The 25664-nt window shown below is 39.8% G+C and overlaps 1 long non-coding RNA gene across 1 annotated transcript; it reads left to right on the plus strand.

Annotated features, from left to right (window-relative positions):
• Positions 1-970: 970 nt before the first annotated feature.
• On the plus strand, positions 971-12366 carry LOC145792685 (uncharacterized). Its single transcript, XR_014332430.1, has 3 exons — positions 971-1543; positions 6561-6664; positions 11591-12366. It is a non-coding gene; the product is annotated as an uncharacterized LOC145792685 (long non-coding RNA).
• The last annotated feature ends 13298 nt before the right edge of the window (positions 12367-25664 follow it).

Here is a 25664-nt window from a genome sequence, read left to right on the forward strand (position 1 = left end):
TGAAAAGAATTTTGAGTTTTGAAAAGAGTTTTAAGTTGTATTTTGAGTTTTAAATTTTTGAATTTTGAGTTGTATTTTGAAAATTTTCGAATTTATTTCTTTTAAATATTTAAAAACGTTTTAAGAAAAAATTATTTTTCATTTAAAATATTTTATTTCATTTTTCTAAAATTTTTAAATTCAAAACACAACTCCACACTCAAATCATAAGCAGACACATAACTCTCTAAACTCAATTCAAAAACTATTTTTAAAACTTATAACCAGACATATAACTCAAAACTCAAAACTCAATTCAAAAACTTTTTAATCAAAATATATATTTTTTATTTTTATATTTTACTGAAAAATATTTTTTGTTATTTTTTGGGCAAATTACAAACACCCCTCGAGATTTGGTGAAAATATAGATTCCCCCTAAGGTTTGAGAAATTACAAATTGCCCCTTGAAGGTCAAATTTGCATAACAAATTAAGAGAAAATCTGTATGAAAATAAAAACCTCAGGGGGTAATTTGTTATGGAAATATAAATCTCAAGGGGCGGGATGCAATTTCTCAAACCTCAGGGAGAATTTGTATTTTCACCAAACCTCGATGGGTGTTTGTAATTTGCCCTTATTTTTTTAAGTATTGGCCAAATAATTTGTTATGGTTTAGATATATATATATGGCCATCCAAATTTTTTTGAAATTAAAAAAAAATTAAATATTTTAAAAAATAAAATCATTATTTTAAAACATAAAATAAAAAATATTTTTTTAATTTTTTCTTTAAATAAAATTTTAAAAAGAGTTTAGTTACGAATTTTGAAAAAAATTTTAAATTAAATTTTGAATTGTGTGTTTGATTACACAATTAGAAAAGAATTTTGAATTTTTTTATTCAAATTACAATTTCAAAAGAATTTGGTTATCGGAATTTTTATTAGAATTTTGAGGTGTGTTTTTGGTACCAACAACGGCTATATCTTTTTATCCTCCTCTCCTCATTTGCGATTAAGCTCACATCCCGAACCCACTATCGCTCTGTGAAAAGTTTTGGTTAGGGTTTCTCTCTCTCTCTAGAATGGACAGTGAGAAACCCTCTTCCTCCTCCACGTTCTTCACATTCCCAACCAATCCGCCTCCATTCCTCGCCTTCTTCGGCAACGGAACCCCCAATTCAACGTCCTCTCCGTTCTCTTCTCCCCAACGATAGATCCATCATCGTCCCCCGTCAAATTATGTGAATTCACCATGTCTCTCACTCCATAAACGTTGAAGATTCCCAAAACGGCTTCGAAGAAAGAGAGATTTGAAGAGAAACCTGCACAGAGAAGAGAGGTGAGAAGCCATGGGAGGGCAGGGAAACCCTAGAGAGAGAAACAGAGAGGGGGAGAGAGAGAGAGGGGGGAATGGGGGAGGGGAGAGAGAGACGTTTAGGGGAAAAAAAAATTTAAAAACACGATTGGGAGGAAATCGCTTCTTCCTGCTGTGGCAGCATCCACCCGGATGGGGATTGGGAGGTCACGGAACATGTCCATTTTCGCCACAGTTGACAAGGTTAGTAATTTTACATACATAATATGTGCTATATATTTACATATATACATATTAATTGTGCCAAATTTAGTTGTTTGAATTCTCGACTTGTATCTGTAGAATTTGTGTGAAATTCTCGTAGAACATTCTGGTAATCTCGTAAATTCCCAACTCTGAAATTGATTGCACTGTGGTTTCCTTTTCATTGATTTATTTATTTATTTTTCTTTTTTTCTTTGTGTCTGAAGGCAGTTTGCAAATATCTTTTATCTATGTCTTGGCTGTTTAATTATCAGTGTTAAGTATTTAAGAGCTTGTTTAGTACATGATGTACATGATGACTCTAGTTTTGAATGATTCACCATATTAGATGTCTCTATCTTTTGAAATGATCTTTGTTTAATTTGAAAGTGGTATTGCATTGCAGTTCTCTTTTTAGTTTGGTTTATACACTGTTTAACCCACATTACTTTCATATTCTGATCTGTTTTAGTGGCATTTGTTTCGTGTTTCTATGGTACTTTAATTTTTTTTTTTTTTTTTTTTGGGAATCTTGAAACATTTATGTTTTTCATCTCAAAAGAATGATATGCTATGATTCTTCGAACGTTTTGGCTCATACTTGGCTGTTGAAGTTGGGGAGATCTTTAATTGTGCTGTGCTTACAATACTAGGCAGCATAGCCATATCATTGTGTTATTACTGCTTTTTTATGCGGAGGAAATTATTTATTTCGAGGCCTTTCTAGTTATGATTTTCTTATTTTTTAGATTGTGCTTTGATTTTCTGCATACGAGAATGGATACTATGCCCTGTTACTTGTATGGGTTATGATGTGGGTAATTTCATCCAGCAGATCAGGAAAGCTTTTGATCTTTGTTTTTATTTTTGTCTAATTTGTGTTCACTTTGATAATTCTCTCTGTTGACCATCTTGATGTTTAAAGTGTTGTTGTTTCATAGTATTAGTTAAAATGACATGAATGAAAAATGTTGTCTTCTAGTATTATTGTGAACATTCGAAGGGTAGTTTTTGACTCGCTAAAATGAACCTATTAAATTCCACAAATAGGGTCTTGTACCATGTTAGAGTTGTGCCGGCTTTTGTGATTGATTTTTGTGAAAATAGAACTGCTCTTTAAAATGCCATTGTTAGTGAGCCCCTCTTTGATTCGCACCATTTTGAATTTTTTTTTTTTCTTTCTTTCTTTCTTTGTGTCTGAAGGCAGTTTGCAAGTATCTTTTATCTATGTCTTGTCTGTTTAATTATCAGTGTTAAGTATTTGAGAGCTTGTTTAGTACATGATGTACATCGAATTCTGTTCTTTTATTTTTTTAGCAAGAGAAAAAAAGCTTGATATATATATATATATATATTGCATGAGAAGAACAACATGCTTTGTCCTCTTTTTGATAACCAAGTCTATTTATTTCATCCATGAAAGCCATTGACTTCCATTCTTAAATGAATGATCAAGTTATGTTGGCTTTCATTAGTGGGAGTTTTCAGAGGCCAACTGTTAATGGTGGACTGTGGAAGCATATGTGCCTTTGTTACTGATCTGTCTGATGTAACTCATGCTGTATTTCCATTTGCATATGAAGTTGGCAACTAAGATGTAGTGACTTGTGACTCCTCCCTCATCCTTGTGTTGTTTCGTAAATAATCCCACATTTGGTACTGCAAAAGTTGCTCAGAATAGCTAATCCCACGTGACCCCTTTACCTACATATGAGGGATTATTTTGTCCTAGGGGTGGGATAGTTAAACCGGGGATAACTCTTTTGCATGTGAATGACTAAAATGCCTTTGCCTGGCTTACACATTCGGGGGTATCTTATCTGCCTAATCCAAACCGAAATCAAACATAGCCGGTGTAAAGTGGTGACTGTGCTCCTTTTTTTGGCACCTTTCTAATATATTTACTTGTCAAAAAAAAAGGGAAGAAGAAAGAAATGGGCCGGAGTCTTCAGTGATTTGTTTTTGGTGATGCATCTAGGAGCACAACAGGAGAATCTTTAATGGAGGTGTAGTTTTTATTTTGGAGTCGAAACATTTGATATTGATCCCTTTTTTGGATTACTAATGTGTTATGTCTTGATATTTTGAAAATTTCCTGTGTCGGCATGTTCGTATCATGCGTAGTTTATGGGCAATAACATGATCTTTACTGGTTTAGATAGTCTAGTTCCTTGAGTTGTTGGAGCTTCTGTATAATGGTGGCCCTAATTTTGTAGGTATCTCTTTTGAAAATGAGACTTTAAACAGTATGGTTTCAAAGCTTGGTCATATATGGCAATAGTGGACCAGAGTGATGGTCTCTATATTCATTTTAGCAGGGGAATTAGACAACGCATTTGACATCAAAGTTTCTTTGAATCTATTTTATCTGCACATAAATGAAAATTCTCTTTGCATGGAATTAGCTGAATGTCTTTGCTTTCTAGTACAATAAAGCTTGGTTGCAAAACCAAAATGCTGATATTCATAAAAGTAAACTTTTCATAAAAAACTGAAAACTGCTCGTAAAATGTTTGGGATGGTTATTATTATTATTATTTTGAATTTATTGCCGACAGCAATATAGTCTAAAAAGAACAAAAGGCTATTATTCTTTTAGCCTTATTGTTGAGTTTTTAGAACCCAAAAGCATATGCATAAAAAATTCTCGAATTTCTTTGAGAATAAGTAGATAAGGAGAAGAGGTGAACCAACATCAGAATAACTGGAAGATCTTTTGGAATATTAGTTTCTAATTGCTATGACCTTTATTTTGAATTGTTTTACTTGTGTTAAAATGTTGAGTTCATATGACAATGTCATATTTTGTCTATGATTATTTTATAGTACAAAAGAATATCAGCTTTGAAACTGTTCTAAGTGTGCTTTTGCCGTAATAGCGCTGTTGGAAATTATTTTAATATGCATTAATAAATCTTCTTCTGTGCTTCAAGTGTTCACCCGTCTTTCAAAGTTTTTTTTGCTATTTCCATTGCATTTGCGGCATGTTTACTAGATATTCCTTTTTCGGAGTCTTTTTAAATGTCATGCTGCAACAAAATTTTGATCCTTGTGCATGATATTGCATTAGAAAGCATTGCAATTTTAGGCTATTTACCTTTGTGGAGATGTTTTTCTTCTTATTTTTGTGTCGATTTTTAATTAAGAATTTGGATTATCTTCTTTATTTTTATTTTGTATATTCTTTTCAATGATGACCAAAATTCTTTCAAACCTGATAGTCTCTTGTACAAACTTTATGAGAAAACAGGATTTTATAACAATGGAAAAAGGAAATGACAATTGCAATTTCATTTTTAACATACGGTTCCCACCATACTTATAAAAGTAGCATGTGCAACCCTCTTCAAATTCTTTTGTCGACAGAATGTTCATTTTTTTGGATGTTGTACCAGTCTCGGTTACCATCCTTGTGCTATGTCTTGATAGTCTTCTTCTTTTTTTAATCTTCTTTCCAAGAGGATGAAATAATGAATAAGCTGCGCATCTTTTGATTTGTCCTTTGAATTTTTTTTTTGATAAATAATTTATCCTTTGAACTTTTCATCCTTGAGATCCCACTTATCTGCTAACTGGGGGTTGAAAAGTTGCATGGCCCATGGTTAGCCAAATTCTCCCCGTGATTATTCTTAGATGGATGACGGTGGCATGAATATGCAAGTGGTTATTGGATTAGGAGTTGTTTCTGGATTTTATTTTTTGTTTTGTTGGAGATGCATTTTCTTTCTGTGTTTTCTTACTTGTAGAGGATGCCTCATCCTTGCCTCTTTTTTGATCTATTCAATAAATTCTGTTTTTGCTGATAAAAAAAAAAAAAAAGTCCTGTCATTTGAATTCAGAGGTGGTTGATTGGTTTTGAATGGTATAATTTCTTCTTATCCTGATGTTTGTTGTTTTTTACTGTCTGAGGTGCATTCTTTACAGAAAGCTGTATAGGGTACAAGCTTCAGTTCACAAGTCAAGCTCACTTATAAATGGTGTAGAATTCAATTTATTTGATGAGCTTGCTAAGGCTTGGTTTGGCTTAGTAAGCCATGATTGCTTTGATGGTTTTATTTATATATTTAAGTCTTTATGTGGAATTTTCTTTGTACCATTTAAGTAGGAAAAGATTGATGCTACTTTTTTGCAGTGAAGCATTGTTGGAGGATAATTTAAGAGCAACCCACCACTTGCCTTGATGAGTTTGGATCATTGAATATTAAGCAAGCTGAGTCAGTTTATTATGCTAACATGTGCTAGATGAAGGTGAAAGTTCCCACTTCATCTAGACTGTAAATGAGATGAAGCTAGCCAAGTACAAGGAGCTTGAGCTTGGTTCAGTAGCATAGGAGCTAGGCTCAATCTCAGCTTAGACTTGTTTTGACAAGTAAAATTCATACAAAGCCGGTTTTTGGAGATAAGCCACTACTAATTCGATATTTCCTGGAGACGTTTCTTTGATTGACTTGAGTGTAGTTTTTGATTCTCTCTTCTTCTTCTTCTTTTTTTTTTTTTTTTTCACTTTTTATTTATTTTTTTACAAGATGTAGTTAAGAAGTTCAGCTTTTCTTTGCTTCTCTTTCTTTGGCTTCTTGCTTTGCACTTCAACTTTTCAATGAGAATCTTGAGGGTCCATTTGATTAGAGTAAAAAATATGATGGAAAACAAAAGTGATAGATAGTGAAGTGAAAGAAAAGGTGAAAGGAAAATTTATTTTCTCGTTTGCATTTGGTTTAATTTTTTGTGAGAAAGTTACAATAGTTGGCTACTTTAATGAGAGAAAAAAGTGACTGTATTTTTTTGTAAGAATCTAGAAGCAAAGTTGCCATTCTGGTGTGGGTTGTATAAGATATTTAACTTTGTTGTATTTTCCACCCTTCTCTTGCTAAACAAATACATGAAATTAAATAGTTGAATTTTTGTTCTCTTTCCCCATCTTCATCCTGTTCAAACTCAGTCTGAGTGATTGTATGTTGTTTCTTCAGCAGTCACTTGCTTTGCTGACATCAACTGTTTGTTTGAAATTATTTTGCAGTTGTATCCTCCTAATGATTGGCTAGTGGGTTCATCCTTGCCCTCTAAATTCAGCCCAACCATTATTGAATCAGCACTCAATGAGCTTACCCCAAACAATGTTAGGTGAGTTCATTGCTGCTCCGAGAAGCTCTAGCTTACTATATTACTGATACATATGCTATTATTGACACGTCCTTCCCTTTATATATTTGTTTTGTCCTGGATGTACATTTAGTATCGATGATGCAAAATGTCCTTAATTTTGGCATTAGTAAACAGGCTAATGAAGTATCTGTTCAAAAACATGCTAATGAAGCATTTAGACTTCAGTTTACACAGAGCACACAAGATCACTCTGTGCATGCCTGCAATACTTGTTATACATTGCATGTTTGTTTTAGTTATTATTAGAGAGGTCCATTACATGCTATGAACAAATAACAGAGACAGGAGTTCGCAGCTCAAATAAATAAATGATTGTATGTTGTTCTTATATACCTACTTTATTGAAAAGACACATGGAAAATGCTTCATCTTCAGTTGGATCAGAAATTATCCAGAGAGTAATGTGACTAATAAAGTTTCTGATAGAATTGTTGTCTTTGCGAGTTAAATATCGTAAGTGTCAATATAGTCAATAATAAGACAATTTGCATGTCGCTGTGCATACAGGATCCAAATGCCATTGTTTCAAGCATACTCATAACGTGTGGTTTGGCTGGCATAATATGAAAGCATGTTTAAGGTGAATGTTCATTTATTTCATCTAGAAATTTAGGATGCTAGGAACTATCCAGAAAGGATGGGAAAACTGAAATTTAGGCAATCAACAATGTCTTGCCTTGCTACTTGAAGGTTTGATTTCAGTAGAATATTCAAAAACTTGATTAACGTCTGCTAATTTGTCATTGGATTTTACAGTAATTATGGGTATTGTGAGTACTCGATTCATCTTTCCCTCCTCTCCGTTTAGTACATAGCTAGTGCATTTACTGGTAAAACTTCATTAGTACACTTGCCCAAATGGAAGGTAATGATATTGAGGACATTCCTTTCACTTGGCAATTTTGATGTTGAATAGATGTTTAGACAATAATGAATACTTGTTGACTATGCTCTTATGTCCATTCTTGCCCAACAATTGTTGGGACACTTGCAAAAGTGTTCACCTTTATTGACTTAAGTACGTGCAGAAGTCCAAGGGCATTACTCCTCCTTGTCAAAGAATTTTTATATGGTTATTATTTTTGGTTAAGTATGCTATATAAGTGAATTCACTTTCATTATTGTACATCACATTCCATCCCACATCGTCTAGGTGGGAAAAGTTCCTGGGCTATATAAATGAGTTCATATTCCTTCCAAGTAACAACATGCTTTAAACCCTTGAGGGCCTAGCTCAAAGTGAACAATTGTTATGATTTGAGATGGGGGTGTTATAGTAGCAGAAGCTGTTAGAATATTTCCTTATTTCCTTATTTAGATTAGATTGTGATTGTGATTGTGATTGTGATTGATTGATTGTGATTCTTTAATCAGTCAATCAATCAATCAATATAAAAGGTGATTCCTTAATCAGTGCCTTAGGGCTTCCTTTTGTAATAGTTGATTGATTAATATAAAAGGTGATGATATCATAATCATCACTCAAGCTTTGTATTCTCTTAAATTATATGGTATTAGAGCCAAAACCCTAAAAACCGTCACTCACACAGCCGCTACCACCAACCAGCCATCACCTATCACCACCCATCCTATATCGCTGGTCCTTGAGTCTCTGTCGGAACCAACCAAGGTCCCATAGAGCTGTTTCGACTTCAGCCGAATGCCCCTCTGGCCTAGTCGACCCTCATGAGGGTTGTCCTGGCCTCTCTTTATGTATTTTGGCTCCTGTGGATGAGTGTTTGTGGGTTGCCCATCTTTTGTTGCCTCTGAGTCTCTGTCGGAACCAGCTAAGGTCCCACAGAGCTGTTTCGACTTCAGCCGAAGGCTCCTCTGGCCTAGTCGACCCTTGTGAGGGTTGTCCTAGCCTCTCTTTATGTATTTCTGCTCCTGTGGATGAGTGTTTGTGGATTGCCCATCTTCTGTTGCCTCAAGTTTCTTTCCCTCTACCTATGTTACACGGACTCTTTGGAATTTAGAAGGTACCTGTGTCGACACGACACGACACGGGTACAGGTGCGGGATACGGCCGGGATACGGCTCCTTAGAAACGGATACGGCAGAAGAATCGAAAGAGAAGAGAGCAAGGAGAGAACCTGGCCTTCGACTTCAATCGGTTGCAGAGCATCGATCGATCTATGAAGTTGATCGATCTGTGAAGCTTGATCTGCGAAGTTGATCGATCTGCGAAGTCGATGTACTGTGCTTCGTCGTCTTCCCCTTTGAGCTCGATCTCGGACTCTCTTCGTCGTCTTCCCCTTCCGTCGTCTCTGCGAAGTCATTGCTCTACCAACCAATTTTCTAGGTCTTCCTCTTCCGTCGTCTCTGCGAAGCTAACACAATTTTTATTTCTATAGGTCTCTGACTTTTCTTTTTAATATAATTTGAATTATATATAATATAAATTATATTAATATAATATTATTCATATTATATAATATTATTTATTCAAAAAAATATTATATAATATAATATATCATAAATAACATAACTTTTATGTCTAAAATTAAAATAATTTATTTTATCATATATAATATAATTTATTTTATGTCTGAAATAATGTTTATAATTTTTATTTATTATTTATTTGTTATTTTTTTAATAAAATTTGTTATTCCTTAAACTTTTTAAACTCATCTTCATATAATAAATATATTTAAAAATAACTATTTAACGTATCTCCATACCCGTATCCTAATTTGGATCCGTATCCACGTATCCTTAATTTTTAATTTTAAAGTGTCCGATCCTTAGATACACACCCTGTACCCGTTACCCGCACCCGAGTCCGTGTAACGTAGATTACTATTAGGAATCTCTCTCTCTCTCTCTATTACTATTAGGAATCTCTTTCTTTTGTTTCTTGATTGATTTGCCGGAAGAATTTAGCTTATGGGCTGATGTATAGTTTGGCCTTTTTCCCTCTTATGTAATTTTTGCCCAGGATTTCTCCTTGTGTCTCGTTCTGGATTTTATCTACCAGGAAGAGGAAAATTCTCCTTCATTATTCCCCCTTGAGATACAACATGAACAAAATAAAGTTGGTTGTCTTAAGGCTGGTCAGGTTGAATTCTCAGACTATTTAATCTTGGATTAGAAAACTTAGGCTGTCATTGATTTAGTAGTATTGGAGGGCCAACATCAATCATTATATTCTCCTATGTGTTGGAGGGCTAACAAGAATTTGAATCAAATGGAAATTGATTGGATGGGATTTTGGTGTGCTGAGAAGTTGATGTACAAATGCCTAGGAGGACTAGCTCCAACCTTCAAAATCACAATTGAAGAAATAATACCTATTGGGAGCAAATATCAATCATTTTATTCCTCCTTTGTGTCTGCTTAGCAAAATCATAGAAGAAATAATAATACATATTGGGAGCAACTAGAATGGAAAGAACCCTCCTTGTGTGACTTGACTACTTAACAAAATCATAGAAGAAAAAATACATATGAAAGCAAGTCAAATCCAAACAAAAGTATAAAGAAAAATCTTAGCCACAACATATCCAATTTTTTATAGGAAAACTTTTGACTTGAAGGATAGCTAAGGGACAAGCTTGAAAGAAAAAATCTTCCATTGTATGAAAATTGTGAGTTTTCAATCAACTTTGTTTCCATCTATTAAAAAACTGAGATCTCAAGTGGAAGTAGACACCCAATCTATTAAAAAACTGAGATCTCAAGTGGAAGCAGTCTCTAGGGATTTTCATGGCTCGAGCAGTGGCCAACGATTTTGCAAAGTCTAAGGTGGTTTTAACTTGGATTTTGGATGGGATTGGTCTTCAAGTCATCTCATTTATAAATACTCGTTCCATCCCCAACTGTTTGTCAATTTTCAGCATTCATGCCTTTTAGTAGGGTCAATAAATAATGTATTTTTTTCCCTACAAATTGAAAGAAAGAATAAATAAAAAAACATAGATGATTTTTTTGGGATGTTTGGAATAGTTAAAATGGACCAGCAATTTCGTACGGGAGGAGAATTAAACTAGTTTTAACCAAAATAAATTTGTCAAATAAGAGAAGCATCCATATTCGCTTGCACTATCAATTGATTAATATGCGTTTTATATCACTTTAATACATTTTAAGTTTGTTTTGGTGATTTCCTAGTCAATGGTGGATCGTGTTTAATTTGTGGTGAATTCACAGAGTATCATGGATGCTTGATACTCTACCAACCATTCAGGAACAAACATCACCGATTTCCAGTGGTATAAGAAACACGCTAACAAGTTTTAGGATTCAACACCTAAGGCACATGAACTGGGTTAGGGTTGGGTTGTTTCTATTTTTTTTTTCCCTTACTAATGGTGAATTGGTTGGCTACGGGGTCCTGTGGTTTTTGTCCGTTTTGATTTTCGACAAGAAGAAGGAAAAAAGAAAAGAAAAAGGGAATCCTTTTGCGTGTCTAATTGATTATTATATTGATTGCAGAATTGATTGGCATAAAGCAAATTCGTATTGGTTTAATTGAATAAAATGAACAATTCATAATCTCTGTCATGTTATGTTATCAATCCTAAGCAAATTCTTTTCCATTTTGAGGGCTAAATCTCCTCTAGACCTTATTCAAGTGCCAAACAACATTTTAAGTATGAAGCATTAGCACTTTATCTGAATCACTAGATCTTTAGCATTGTCAAATTAATTTTTTATTTGAAATGTTACTGCAATAGTCGTTTGACCATTAGATGTGAAATAAAACCCTGTTTATAGATGAGGGCTTATTAGGGTTATATTTTAAGCCTGGCTAAGAAAGATTTATACAAGTCAACTAAAATTTGGGATATACGTAGATCATGGGATATACGTAGATTTTGTTCCCTAGGAATGGCACTGTATAGTTACCAAAAAGCATGACATTTTGCATTTCAACTGCAGGAAACTTTCACCAGAGTAAATGTTCCCATAGAGTGGCTGCGATGATTTTTTCCACGGCAAAGCATGGCTGGTATTAAGGGCGATACATGTTAGATTAGCACAATGTAAGAATGGAGTGTCCGTGTCGTGTCCGTGTCATGTCCCGTGTCTGTGTCCGTGTCCGTGCTACATTTTGCCTCTGTCAGATGGCGTGTTTTATGCCAAAGTTTGTGTTAAGAGTTCTTGGACTCCAGTTGCTGGTCTAGAGTGAGCAAGTGAGGATGCAGTTTAAGAAGTGTGTCCTTAATGCCTCTTTTGTTGTCTATGGAAGGAGAGGTATAGGACTTCATTTCAAGGAGTGAGGTGTTTGTGACCATGGAAGCATTTTTTTCCCTTCTTTTAAGCAGTTTATTTGTGTGGCCTATAGGGGTTTGCTGCAATCATTGGACTTTTTTGGTTAATTCTAAAGATATTTTTTGTGTCATTTTTGCTTCTCTGCATGTACTCCGGTTTGCACCCTGTTGAAGCTCTTTTGGATTTTTCTTATTTACAAAACTATGTATATTTTTTGTTGGCTCTTCATGAGACTCATTGCCTTTTACGATTTTCTATAAAAAATGATCTTCTTAAAGTTGTAGATTGCTGTTTATTCTTCCATCCTTGGTCCATGCAAGTTAATACGGGACATTGGGACGTATATCACCTAAGTATGCATCTCTAAAAGTTCCCAACATGGTTTATTCAACAGGGAATGATCTCACAAGGTTGGATCTTCCTGTTTAAATTAAACTACGTAAAAATGTTTTTACTTCTCTTGTCACCCTGTTCAAACTGCGTAAAAATGTTTTTACTACTCTTTATCACTCCTTCCGTTTTTGAGAGACGCAACTAGTTGTTTTCTGAAAGTCAACATTGCAGATCCATTATCATTTGAATTGAGATTTTTTGGCATGGCAGTAAATGCAGTAGTTTTGACTATTAAGTTTCATACATTGTCAGTCTTGTACTCTTGTTATGTTCTTTCGAGGCTGGCTATTATTTGGGATCAAATATTTATGCATCAAGTGGCATACCATGTCCATTGAAGGTAAGCAAGGAACTAGTTATGTGCTAAGGCATAAACATTTTTTCATTAAAAGGAAGGCCGTAAACATAAGATTAGTGCGAATGTTGCTGCTAACTATAACATGTGTTTTGATTCATTCCAATATAGGAAGTGAATGCTTGGTAATAATGTATATACTTGTTTCTAGATGATAGAATTTCCTGATCATTATCTTTGTTAGTAATTGATGCGTATCTACTTATTTTTCATTTCACGTTAGAATTGCAAGCTGGATTCATATGTTCGTTATTAATCTGTTACCCAATTATTTATTTTGCAGAAAGCAATTTGCAAGGACCCAACTGATTTAAAGGTTAGTATTGAACTACTCTTCATGTATCATTCATTATTGTGTTAATTTTTTTAGAACTTTTTTTTTTGAGTCTATAATCTATATTTTCTTTCTGAAGGCACTAGGGGAAGAAAAGGAGATAAAATATTGAATTTTATTTAATATATATCTATATTTATTTATTTTCTAAAAAATGGAGAGTTGTTTCAACAATGACGTAATAGTCATATAAGCACTGTTGACTGGAAGTTGTTTTCTCAGCCGTCAATAATATGAATCTTATGATTCCAACGTTTATTGTAATCCTTTTCCTACATCCTATGTTTGAGTTGTTAGTTGGATGATATGTGGTTTGTACTCATTAATTGGGAGGGTCATGTCCTGTTGGAGTTCATGTTGCTGTAGTTGTGCATACTGAAAGGCTAGCATTGTGTTTCATTCTTCAGGGAAAACAAATTTTTTTGCAATGTGGTGTTTGTATTGGACATGAATGCCATTCTTCTTCTTCTTCTTCTTCTTCTTCTTCTTCTTTTATCAAGGTGGTTCTGTTAAACACCATTTTGTAACGGATATTGACATGCCATTGTGTCCTTGATATGTGTTTCATGTTGCAGTATTTATCACATTCTAACATCTCACGTACGTAGATGCCTGAACCTCAGGCCTAGGTTTAATTACAGACCAATAGGCATAGTCAAAATTTCATATGTGGTGGTGTAGTATGTTTGTTCCTTAGGATTGATTGACATTTGTCATAGATTGGATATATTGATGATTCTAGTTTCCTACAATCTATAATACACTATGCTGAATGTTTTCTTTTCTTCTGCTTTTCTTATATATATGATGTAGGAAGTTCCACCGCTCGATGTACCAGAACTTTTGGCATTTTTAGTTAGGCAATCTGGGCCATTCTTGGATCAAATTGGTGTTAGAAGAGGTAAGCAATTCTCTTGAGTTTTGATTTTGATTTTATAATGAAGTGATCAATAATATTTTGAACTTTATATTGATAAAATAAAGGTATATATACATATTTATATATAGAAATACACATAGTTTAGTTCCTATTAATGGGGTTCTAGGCACAAAGCTGACCTTTAATCATTATGTACAAAGTAGCTGCCTTGTATTCACACTCACTACTTCAAGGTTATTAGGCCTGAATTTAAAACCACTAAACCAATCGTCCCCTTTAAAGTACACCCACTTCAGTCCCAATTAATGGAATATATATATATATATATGTTTGTCACGATAATTTGTATTGAGGATGATTGATGTAGTTTCATATATGTCATGTGACAAAATCTTTGCTTCACAACTTTAGATGGTCCTTTAGATAAGCTTTACTACACCAATTGAAACTAGTTTGCAATTCTTAGGCAGAAGTAAAATTCAGGACTGCAGCCTTATGTAATACAGATGCCTTACAATTGAAATTATCAGAAATGTGCTACAAATCTAAACACCAGAACTACATTACAAAATGGTTTTTTTCTTTATCAATGTATGATTGTCTGCTTTTTGCTATATTCTAGAACTATCTGATGCTTTAAGAAAATTAACGATGTGGATTTGGTATATAGAAAGGTTCAGGGGAATAACTGACCTGTTGGTTCCCCTTATTTAGATGGTTGGGTTATGTGAGTTCACATGATAAGCAGGCAACAAGTATCAAAACTTGAAATTTTTTATCTAGAACTGTCTTTGAGGGTCCGTTTGGGGTTGCTAGACCTATTTGAAGGTGCTTATTTAGGTACGCTGACAAAATCAGCTGGGAATGTGTTAGGCAAAGGTTGTTTAAAAAGTGCTACAATTGGGTCACATATAGAATTATAACTTTTGCCAGGGGCCAAGTTTTAAAGTTAATATACTACAATGCAAGTATTTTTTTTTTATTTTTTTTTGTTGATAAATTCTTTTTTTGTTGTTGATAAATTCAATGCAAGTATCAGTGGGCCCAAAACAACCAATAAGCTAAGAGGCATGATTGGATGTTTTTTTGAAAAAAGCTAACTTTTTGTTTAATTTGAAGTAGATCCACTTTAACCAAATGCCACAAATGGAGTTGTCTTGGTTCTATTGTGGTTTGACTTGGAAAATTTTAAATTGTTCCAATTGACAATATGGAAGCAGCGTGTCATTTGGAGGTCTGAAGGGCTGTTCTTATATTAAGTATTCCACATGCTATTTGTAATATTTGGTTTATTTTCAAGGAATAGTTCCATGGTTTATAGCATATAATCTCTATTACTTAATTATTGACAAAAATGTTAGGACAACTAACAAGCATACCAACTAGACAAAATATTTGGTGAATCCCATACCAAATGGTGGGACCTATGTACAAGCGCTCTGTTGGTATTTTTTTTTTTTAAGTGTTTCTAGCATTTTTGTATTATTGATAGTTCAGATGTTTCTTATACTCCAATGTATTGAACTCAGACTAATCATGGTTACTTGGGTTGAGGTTGGCAACATGGTTCCTCTTGCGTATGGTTGTTCTTAGAGTACACACACATACATACATATATATATATATACATATATATTTTTTTCAATTTTAGAATAACTATGCCCTTTCTCATGGTCTCAATTCTCATTTTTTTTGTGTGTGTTTTTCTTCTGTCTTTGAGGCACCTATAACTTAGTTTCTGTTATTCCTTCTTGACAATATTTTATGCCTTCGTTGCTACTCTTAAACCATCCTGTGCTCCTTCACCTCATATTGTCTATGCTTCATGTTACTTGTAGCTCTAGAGAAATGTAGCACCTCATATTGTCTATGCTTCGTGCTACTTGTAGCTTTAGAGAAATGTAGTCATTTCTTATTGTTGTGCCCCCCTCCTGTCTGTGTCTGTGTCTATATCCTCATTTTTACATTTACTTTTTATTGTCATCCAACATTTTGTACGGTATAGCATATGCCATGCAGCAGTCTTATGGAGATTTTCCATAAATTCCTATCCAATTACATGACTGCTTCAGAAGCACTTCTCCTTATCATCCACTTGTTATAGCTTTAGGACCATAATGACCTGGAGTTGGCACAGAGCCTGCTTGTTCAGCCTGGGACTGGGGTTAAGCGTTAAATAATTTGGGGTTGAGGCAAGATACGTGTGCTTGGCTTAAGTAGATTTGGTTCAAATTAGAAAGCTATAATTGGTTCAATAAGGTGTGTTGGTGATGTACAAGAAAGCACTTAATTAATCTGAACATTATGGATTAGTTCTCTCTCTCTCTCTCTCTCTCCCTCCCTCCACCAGACAAAGTGAATCAAAAGCATAGCAAGCAAACCAAATTGTATGTGTGTTTTCGACAGCCTCCAAAATATCCGTCCATCATCAAGGTGAACTACCATTATATCACCATCCTATTATCTCCAATTAAACCACCATTAATAACATAATCAACGATAGGTCACTACTCACATTCATGTCTCTATTCTTTGCTACCTACACTGATAGAGGGCTCTTCCTTCTTTATACTAAATAAGTATGTATGTATCTCTCTACTTACGTATATTGATAGAGGGCTCGTGCTTAAGTGTTAGAAAAGTGTGTTTTCCGACCTAGTTTTCAAATCGGGAGTCCCGTGCTAGTTTCGTAAGTTTTTACAACTTACATCGGTCCCTCCCGGGGTGTTTGACGTGTTCCCTGGGCCTTCTCGTGACTGTTACACGATTTTGGCCCCCGACGGCTTATTTTCGAGCTTAAGTGTGAAAAAAGTGCATTTTTTGATTTAGTTCTCAAGCCGAGAGTCCCGTACTACTTCCGTAAGGCTCCGCAACTTACCTCTTGGACCCTCCCGAGGTGTTTTTGGCATTTCTCGGTCCTTCTTGCGACTGTGACACGTTTTTGGCTTCCTCCCCGGTGTCCTATTTCCAAGCCTAAGCGTGGAAAAAGTGTCTCTTTTCAACTTAGTTTTCAAACCGGGAGTCCCCGTGCTAGTTCCGTAAGCTTTCACAACTTGCGTCTGTCACTCCCGAGGTGTTTGAGGTGTTCCCGGCCCTTGTTGCGACTGTTACATAATTTTGGCCCCCCGATGGCCTACTTCCAAGCTTAATTGTTAGAAAAGTGTGTTTTCCGACCTAGTTTTCAAATCGAGAGTCCCCGTGCCTGTTCGTTATGTTTTCACGGCTCCAATTGGTCCCTCCTGGGATGTTCGGGGTGTCCCCCGGGCCTTCTCGTGATTGTTACACGATTCCGGCCCGCCGAGGCCCTTTTTCAAGCTTCGGTGTGAAAAGAGTACCTTTTCCGACCTAGTTTTCAAACCGGAAGTCCCGCGCTAGTTTCCACAACTTACTTTAGTTTCTCTCGAGGTGTTGGAGGTGTTCCACGGGCCTTCTCGGGACTGGTAGAAGATTTTTTTGGCGCCCGATGGCCTATTTTCAAACTTAAGTGTTTAGGAAGTGCATTTTTTGACTAAGTTTCCAAACCGGGAGTCCCATGCGAGTTTCGTTAGTTTCCACAACCCACGTTTGTCCCTCCCTAGGTGTTTTGAGGTGTTCCCCAGACCTTCTCTTGGCTGTCACCCGATTTTGGCCCACCCGATGCACTATTTTCAAGCTTAGGTGCGAGAAAAGCGCCGTTTCGGACTTAGTTTCCAAACCGGGAGTCCCGTGCTAGTTCCGTAAGTTTGCACAACTTACATTGGTCCCTCCTGGGGTGTGTGACGTGTTCCCCGGGCCTTCTCGTGACTGTTACACGATTTTGGCCCTCGACGGCTTATTTTCGAGCTTAAGTGCGAAAAAAGTGCATTTTTTGATTTAGTTCTCAAGCCGAGAGTCCCGTGCTAGTTCCGTAAGTCTCCGCAACTTACCTCTTGGACCCTCCCGAGGTGTTTTGGGCATTTCTCGGTCCTTCTCGCGACTGTGACACGTTTTTGGTCTCCCCCCGGTGTCCTATTTCCAAGCCTAAGCGTGGAAAAAGTGTCCCTTTCCAACTTAGTTTTCAAACCGGGAGTCCCCGTGCTAGTTCCGTAAGCTTTCACAACTCGCGTCTATCACTCCCGAGGTGTTTGAGGCGCTCCCGGCCCTTGTTGCGACTGTTACATGATTTTAGGCCCCCAATGGCCTACTTCCAAGCTTAAGTGTTAGAAAAGTGTGTTTTCCGACCTAGTTTTCAAATCGGGAGTCCCCGTGCCTGTTCGTTATGTTTTCACGTCTCAAATTGGCCCCTCCTGAGATGTTCGGGGTGTTCCCCGGGCCTTCTCGTGATTGTTACACGATTCTGGCCCGCCGGAGCCTGTTTTCAAGCTTCGGTGTGAAAAGAGTACCTTTTCCGACCTAGTTTTCAAACCAGTAGTCCCGCGCTAGTTTCCACAACTTGCGTTGGTTTCTCTCGATGTGTTGGAGGTAATCCACGGGCCTTCTCGGGACTGTTGTAGGATTTTCTTGGGCCCCGATTGCCTATTTTCAAACTTAAGTGTTTAGGAAGTGCATTTTTTGACTTAGTTTCCAAACCGTCAGTCCCATGCGAGTTCCGTAAGTTTTCAAAGCTCACGTTGGTCCCTCCCTAGGTGTTTTGAGGTGTTCCCCGGACCTTCTCTTGGCTGTCACCCGATTTTGGCCCCCCCGATGGGCTATTTTGAAGCTTAGATGCGAGAAAAGTGCCGTTTCGGACTTAGTTTCCAAACCGGGAGTCCCGTGCTAGTTCCGTAAGTTTTCACAAACTTACATCGGTCCCTCCCGGGGTGTTTGACGTGTTCCCTGGGCCTTCTCGTGACTGTTACACGATTTTGGCCCCCGACGGCTTATTTTCGAGCTTAAGTGTGAAAAAAGTGCATTTTTTGATTTAGTTTTCAAGCCGAGTGTCCCGTGCTAGTTCCGTAAGTCTCCGCAACTTACCTCTTGGACCCTCTGGAGGTGTTTGGTGCATTTCTCGGTCCTTTTCGCGACTGTGACACGGTTTTGGCCCCCCCCCAAGCTTAAGTGTTCGAAAAGTGTGTTTTCTGACCTAGTTTTCAAATCGGGAGTCCCCGTGCCTGTTCGTTGTGTTTTCACGGCTTAAATTGGTCCCTCCTGAGATGTTCGGGGTGTTCCCCGGGCCTTCTCGTGATTGTTACACGATTCCGGCCCGCCGAGGCCTGTTTTCAAGCTTCATTGTGAAAAAAGTACATTTTCTGACCTAGTTTTCAAACCGGAAGTCCCGCGCTAGTTTCCATAACTTACATTGGTTTCTCTCGAGGTGTTGGAGGTGTTCCACGGGCCTTCTCAGGACTGTTACAGGGTTTTTTTGGCCCCCGATGGCCTATTTTCAAACGTAAGTGTTTAGGAAGTGTATTTTTTGAGTTAGTTTCCAAACCGAGTGTCCCGTGCGAGTTTCGTTAGTTTCCACAACTCACGTTTGTCCCTCCCTAGGTGTTTTGAGGTGTTCCCCGGACCTTCTCTTGGCTGTCACCCGATTTTGGCCCCCCCGATGCACTATTTTCAAGCTTAGGTGCGAGAAATGTGCCGTTTAGGACTTAGTTTCCAAACCGGGAGTCCCGTGCTAGTTTCGTAAGTTTTTACAACTTACATCGGTCCCTCCCGGGGTGTTTGACGTGTTCCCTGGGCCTTCTCGTGACTGTTACACGATTTTGGCCCCCGACGGCTTATTTTCGAGCTTAAGTGTGAAAAAAGTGCATTTTTTGATTTAGTTCTCAAGCCGAGAGTCCCGTGCTAGTTCCGTAAGGCTCCGCAACTTACCTCTTGGACCCTCCCGAGGTGTTTTTGGCATTTCTCGGTCCTTCTTGCGACTGTGACACGTTTTTGGCCTCCTCCCCGGTGTCTTATTTCCAAGCCTAAGCGTGGAAAAAGTGTCTCTTTTCAACTTAGTTTTCAAACCGGGAGTCCCCGTGCTAGTTCCGTAAGCTTTCACAACTTGCGTCTGTCACTCCCGAGGTGTTTGAGGTGTTCCCAGCCCTTGTTGCGACTGTTACATAATTTTGGACCCCCGATGGCCTACTTCCAAGCTTAATTGTTAGAAAAGCGTGTTTTCCGACCTAGTTTTCAAATCGAGAGTCCCCGTGCCTGTTCGTTATGTTTTCACGGCTCCAATTGGTCCCTTCTGGGATGTTCGGGGTGTCCCCCGGGCCTTCTCGTGATTGTTACACGATTCCGGCCCGCCGAGGCCTGTTTTCAAGCTTCGGTGTGAAAAGAGTACCTTTTCCGACCTAGTTTTCAAACCGGAAGTCCCGCGCTAGTTTCCACAACTTACTTTAGTTTCTCTCGAGGTGTTGGAGGTGTTCCACGGGCCTTCTCGGGACTGGTAAAGATTTTTTTGGCGCCCGATGGCCTATTTTCAAACTTAAGTGTTTAGGAAGTGCATTTTTTGATTAAGTTTCCAAACCGGGAGTCCCATGCGAGTTTCGTTAGTTTCCACAACCGACGTTTGTCCCTCCCTAGGTGTTTTGAGGTGTTCCCCGGACCTTCTCTTGGCTGTCACCCGATCCACTATTTTCAAGCTTAGGTGCGAGAAAAGTGCCGTTTCGGACTTAGTTTCCAAACCGGGAGTCCCGTGCTAGTTCCGTAAGTTTTCACAACTTACATCGGTCCCTCCCGGGGTGTGTGACGTGTTCCCCGGGCCTTCTCGTGGCTGTTACACGATTTTGGCCCTCGACGGCTTATTTTCGAGCTTAAGTGCGAAAAAAGTGCATTTTTTGATTTAGTTCTCAAGCCGAGAGTCCCGTGCTAGTTCCGTAAGTCTCCGCAGCTTACCTCTTGGACCCTCCCGAGGTGTTTTGGGCATTTCTCGGTCCTTCTCGCGACTGTGACACGTTTTTGGTCTCCCCCCCGGTGTCCTATTTCCAAGCCTAAGCGTGGAAAAAGTGTCCCTTTCCAACTTAGTTTTCAAACCGGGAGTCCCCGTTCTAGTTCCGTAAGCTTTCACAACTCGCGTCTGTCACTCCCGAGGTGTTTGAGGCGCTCCCGGCCCTTGTTGCGACTGTTACATGATTTTAGGCCCCCGATGGCCTGCTTCCAAGCTTAAGTGTTAGAAAAGTATGTTTTCCGACCTAGTTTTCAAATCGGGAGTCCCCGTGCCTGTTCGTTATGTTTTCACGTCTCAAATTGGCCCCTCCTGAGATGTTCGGGGTGTTCCCCGGGCCTTCTCGTGATTGTTACACGATTCCGGCCCGTCGGGGCCTGTTTTCAAGCTTCGGTGTGAAAAGAGTACCTTTTCCGACCTAGTTTTCAAACCAGTAGTCCCGCGCTAGTTTCCACAACTTGCGTTGGTTTCTCTCGATGTGTTGGAGGTAATCCACGGGCCTTCTCGGGACTGTTGTAGGATTTTCTTGGGCCCCGATTGCCTATTTTCAAACTTAAGTGTTTAGGAAGTGCATTTTTTGACTTAGCTTCCAAACCGTCAGTCCCATGCGAGTTCCGTAAGTTTTCAAAGCTCACGTTGGTCCCTCCCTAGGTGTTTTGAGGTGTTCCCCGGACCTTCTCTTGGCTGTCACCCGATTTTGGCCCCCCCGATGGGCTATTTTGAAGCTTAGATGCGAGAAAAGTGCCGTTTCGGACTTAGTTTCCAAACCGGGAGTCCCGTGCTAGTTCCGTAAGTTTTCACAACTTACATCGGTCCCTCCCGGGGTGTTTGACGTGTTCCCTGGGCCTTCTCGTGACTGTTACACGATTTTGGCCCCCGACGGCTTATTTTCGAGCTTAAGTGTGAAAAAAGTGCATTTTTTGATTTAGTTCTCAAGCCGAGTGTCCCGTGCTAGTTCCGTAAGTCTCCGCAACTTACCTCTTGGACCCTCTGGAGGTGTTTGGGGCATTTCTCGGTCCTTCTCGCGACTGTGACACGGTTTTGGCCCCCCCCAAGCTTAAGTGTTCGAAAAGTGTGTTTTCTGACCTAGTTTTCAAATCGGGAGTCCCCGTGCCTGTTCGTTGTGTTTTCACGGCTTAAATTGGTCCCTCCTGAGATGTTCGGGGTGTTCCCCGGGCCTTCTCGTGATTGTTACACGATTCCGGCCCACCAAGGCCTGTTTTCAAGCTTCAGTGTGAAAAAAGTACATTTTCTGACCTAGTTTTCAAACCGGAAGTCCCGCGCTAGTTTCCATAACTTACATTGGTTTCTCTCGAGGTGTTGGAGGTGTTCCACGGGCCTTCTCAGGACTGTTACAGGGTTTTTTTGGCCCCCGATGGCCTATTTTCAAACGTAAGTGTTTAGGAAGTGTATTTTTTGAGTTAGTTTCCAAACCGAGTGTCCCGTGCGAGTTTCGTTAGTTTCCACAACTCACGTTTGTCCCTCCCTAGGTGTTTTGAGGTGTTCCCCGGACCTTCTCTTGGCTGTCACCCGATTTTGGCCCCCCCGATGCACTATTTTCAAGCTTAGGTGCGAGAAATGTGCCGTTTAGGACTTAGTTTCCAAACCGGGAGTCCCGTGCTAGTTTCGTAAGTTTTTACAACTTACATCGGTCCCTCCCGGGGTGTTTGACGTGTTCCCTGGGCCTTCTCGTGACTGTTACACGATTTTGGCCCCCGACGGCTTATTTTCGAGCTTAAGTGTGAAAAAAGTGCATTTTTTGATTTAGTTCTTAAGCCGAGAGTCCCGTGCTAGTTCCGTAAGGCTCCGCAACTTACCTCTTGGACCCTCCCGAGGTGTTTTTGGCATTTCTCGGTCCTTCTTGCGACTGTGACACGTTTTTGGCCTCCTCCCCGGTGTCCTATTTCCAAGCCTAAGCGTGGAAAAAGTGTCTCTTTTCAACTTAGTTTTCAAACCGGGAGTCCCCGTGCTAGTTCCGTAAGCTTTCACAACTTGCGTCTGTCACTCCCGAGGTGTTTGAGGTGTTCCCGGCCCTTGTTGCGACTGTTACATAATTTTGGCCCCCCGATGGCCTACTTCCAAGCTTAATTGTTAGAAAAGTGTGTTTTCCGACCTAGTTTTCAAATCGAGAGTCCTCGTGCCTGTTCGTTATGTTTTCACGGCTCCAATTGGTCCCTCCTGGGATGTTCGGGGTGACCCCCGGGCCTTCTCGTGATTGTTACACGATTCCGGCCCGCCGAGGCCTGTTTTCAAGCTTCGGTGTGAAAAGAGTACCTTTTCCGACCTAGTTTTCAAACCGGAAGTCCCGCGCTAGTTTCCACAACTTACTTTAGTTTCTCTCGAGGTGTTGGAGGTGTTCCACGGGCCTTCTCGGGACTGGTAGAAGATTTTTTTGGCGCCCGATGGCCTATTTTCAAACTCAAATGTTTAGGAAGTGCATTTTTTGACTAAGTTTCCAAACCGGGAGTCCCATGCGAGTTTCGTTAGTTTCCACAACCCACGTTTGTCCCTCCCTAGGTGTTTTGAGGTGTTCCCCGGACCTTCTCTTGGCTGTCACCCGATGCACTATTTTCAAGCTTAGGTGCGAGAAAAGTGCCGTTTCGGACTTAGTTTCCAAACCGGGAGTCCCGTGCTAGTTCCGTAAGTTTTCACAACTTACATCGGTCCCTCCCGGGGTGTGTGACGTGTTCCCCGGGCCTTCTCGTGACTGTTACACGATTTTGGCCCTCGACGGCTTATTTTCGAGCTTAAGTGCGAAAAAAGTGCATTTTTTGATTTAGTTCTCAAGCCGAGAGTCCCGTGCTAGTTCCGTAAGTCTCCGCAGCTTACCTCTTGGACCCTCCCGAGGTGTTTTGGGCATTTCTCGGTCCTTCTCGCGACTGTGACACGTTTTTGGTCTCCCCCCCGGTGTCCTATTTCCAAGCCTAAGCGTGGAAAAAGTGTCCCTTTCCAACTTAGTTTTCAAACCGGGAGTCCCCGTGCTAGTTCCGTAAGCTTTCACAACTCGCGTCTGTCACTCCCGAGGTGTTTGAGGCGCTCCCGGCCCTTGTTGCGACTGTTACATGATTTTAGGCCCCCGATGGCCTGCTTCCAAGATTAAGTGTTAGAAAAGTGTGTTTTCCGACCTAGTTTTCAAATCGGGAGTCCCCGTGCCTGTTCGTTATGTTTTCACGTCTCAAATTGGCCCCTCCTGAGATGTTCGGGGTGTTCCCCGGGCCTTCTCGTGATTGTTACACGATTCCGGCCCGCCGGGACCTGTTTTCAAGCTTCGGTGTGAAAAGAGTACCTTTTCCGACCTAGTTTTCAAACCAGTAGTCCCGCGCTAGTTTCCACAACTTGCGTTGGTTTCTCTCGATGTGTTGGAGGTAATCCACGGGCCTTCTCGGGACTGTTGTAGGATTTTCTTGGGCCCCGATTGCCTATTTTCAAACTTAAGTGTTTAGGAAGTGCATTTTTTGACTTAGTTTCCAAACCGTCAGTCCCATGCGAGTTCCGTAAGTTTTCAAAGCTCACGTTGGTCCCTCCCTAGGTGTTTTGAGGTGTTCCCCGAACCTTCTCTTGGCTGTCACCCGATTTTGGCCCCCCCGATGGGCTATTTTGAAGCTTAGATGCGAGAAAAGTGCCGTTTCGGACTTAGTTTCCAAACCGGGAGTCCCGTGCTAGTTCCGTAAGTTTTCACAACTTACATCGGTCCCTCCCGGGGTGTTTGACGTGTTCCCTGGGCCTTCTCGTGACTGTTACACGATTTTGGCCCCCGACGGCTTATTTTCGAGCTTAAGTGTGAAAAAAGTGCATTTTTTGATTTAGTTCTCAAGCCGAGTGTCCCGTGCTAGTTCCGTAAGTCTCCGCAACTTACCTCTTGGACCCTCTGGAGGTGTTTGGGGCATTTCTCGGTCCTTCTCGCGACTGTGACACGGTTTTGGCCCCCCCCAAGCTTAAGTGTTCGAAAAGTGTGTTTTCTGACCTAGTTTTCAAATCGGGAGTCCCCGTGCCTGTTCGTTGTGTTTTCACGGCTTAAATTGGTCCCTCCTGAGATGTTCGGGGTGTTCCCCAGGCCTTCTCGTGATTGTTACACGATTCCGGCCCGCCAAGGCCTGTTTTCAAGCTTCAGTGTGAAAAAAGTACATTTTCTGACCTAGTTTTCAAACCGGAAGTCCCGCGCTAGTTTCCATAACTTACATTGGTTTCTCTCGAGGTGTTGGAGGTGTTCCACGGGCCTTCTCAGGACTGTTACAGGGTTTTTTTGGCCCCCGATGGCCTATTTTCAAACGTAAGTGTTTAGGAAGTGTATTTTTTGAGTTAGTTTCCAAACCGAGTGTCCTGTGCGAGTTTCGTTAGTTTCCACAACTCACGTTTGTCCCTCCCTAGGTGTTTTGAGGTGTTCCCCGGACCTTCTCTTGGCTGTCACCCGATTTTGGCCCCCCCGATGCACTATTTTCAAGCTTAGGTGCGAGAAATGTGCCGTTTAGGACTTAGTTTCCAAACCGGGAGTCCCGTGCTAGTTTCGTAAGTTTTTACAACTTACATCGGTCCCTCCCGGGGTGTTTGACGTGTTCCCTGGGCCTTCTCGTGACTGTTACACGATTTTGGCCCCCGACGGCTTATTTTCGAGCTTAAGTGTGAAAAAAGTGCATTTTTTGATTTAGTTCTCAAGCCGAGAGTCCCGTGCTAGTTCCGTAAGGCTCCGCAACTTACCTCTTGGACCCTCCCGAGGTGTTTTTGGCGTTTCTCGGTCCTTCTTGCGACTGTGACACGTTTTTGGCCTCCTCCCCGGTGTCCTATTTCCAAGCCTAAGCGTGGAAAAAGTGTCTCTTTTCAATTAGTTTTCAAACCGGGAGCCCCCGTGCTAGTTCCGTAAGCTTTCACAACTTGCGTCTGTCACTCCCGAGGTGTTTGAGGTGTTCCCGGCCCTTGTTGCGACTGTTACATAATTTTGGCCCCCCGATG

Source organism: Camellia sinensis, chromosome 6, assembly GCF_055761805.1.
Source record: "Camellia sinensis isolate YWXY chromosome 6, ASM5576180v1, whole genome shotgun sequence".
NCBI classification, from domain to species: Eukaryota; Viridiplantae; Streptophyta; class Magnoliopsida; order Ericales; family Theaceae; genus Camellia; species Camellia sinensis.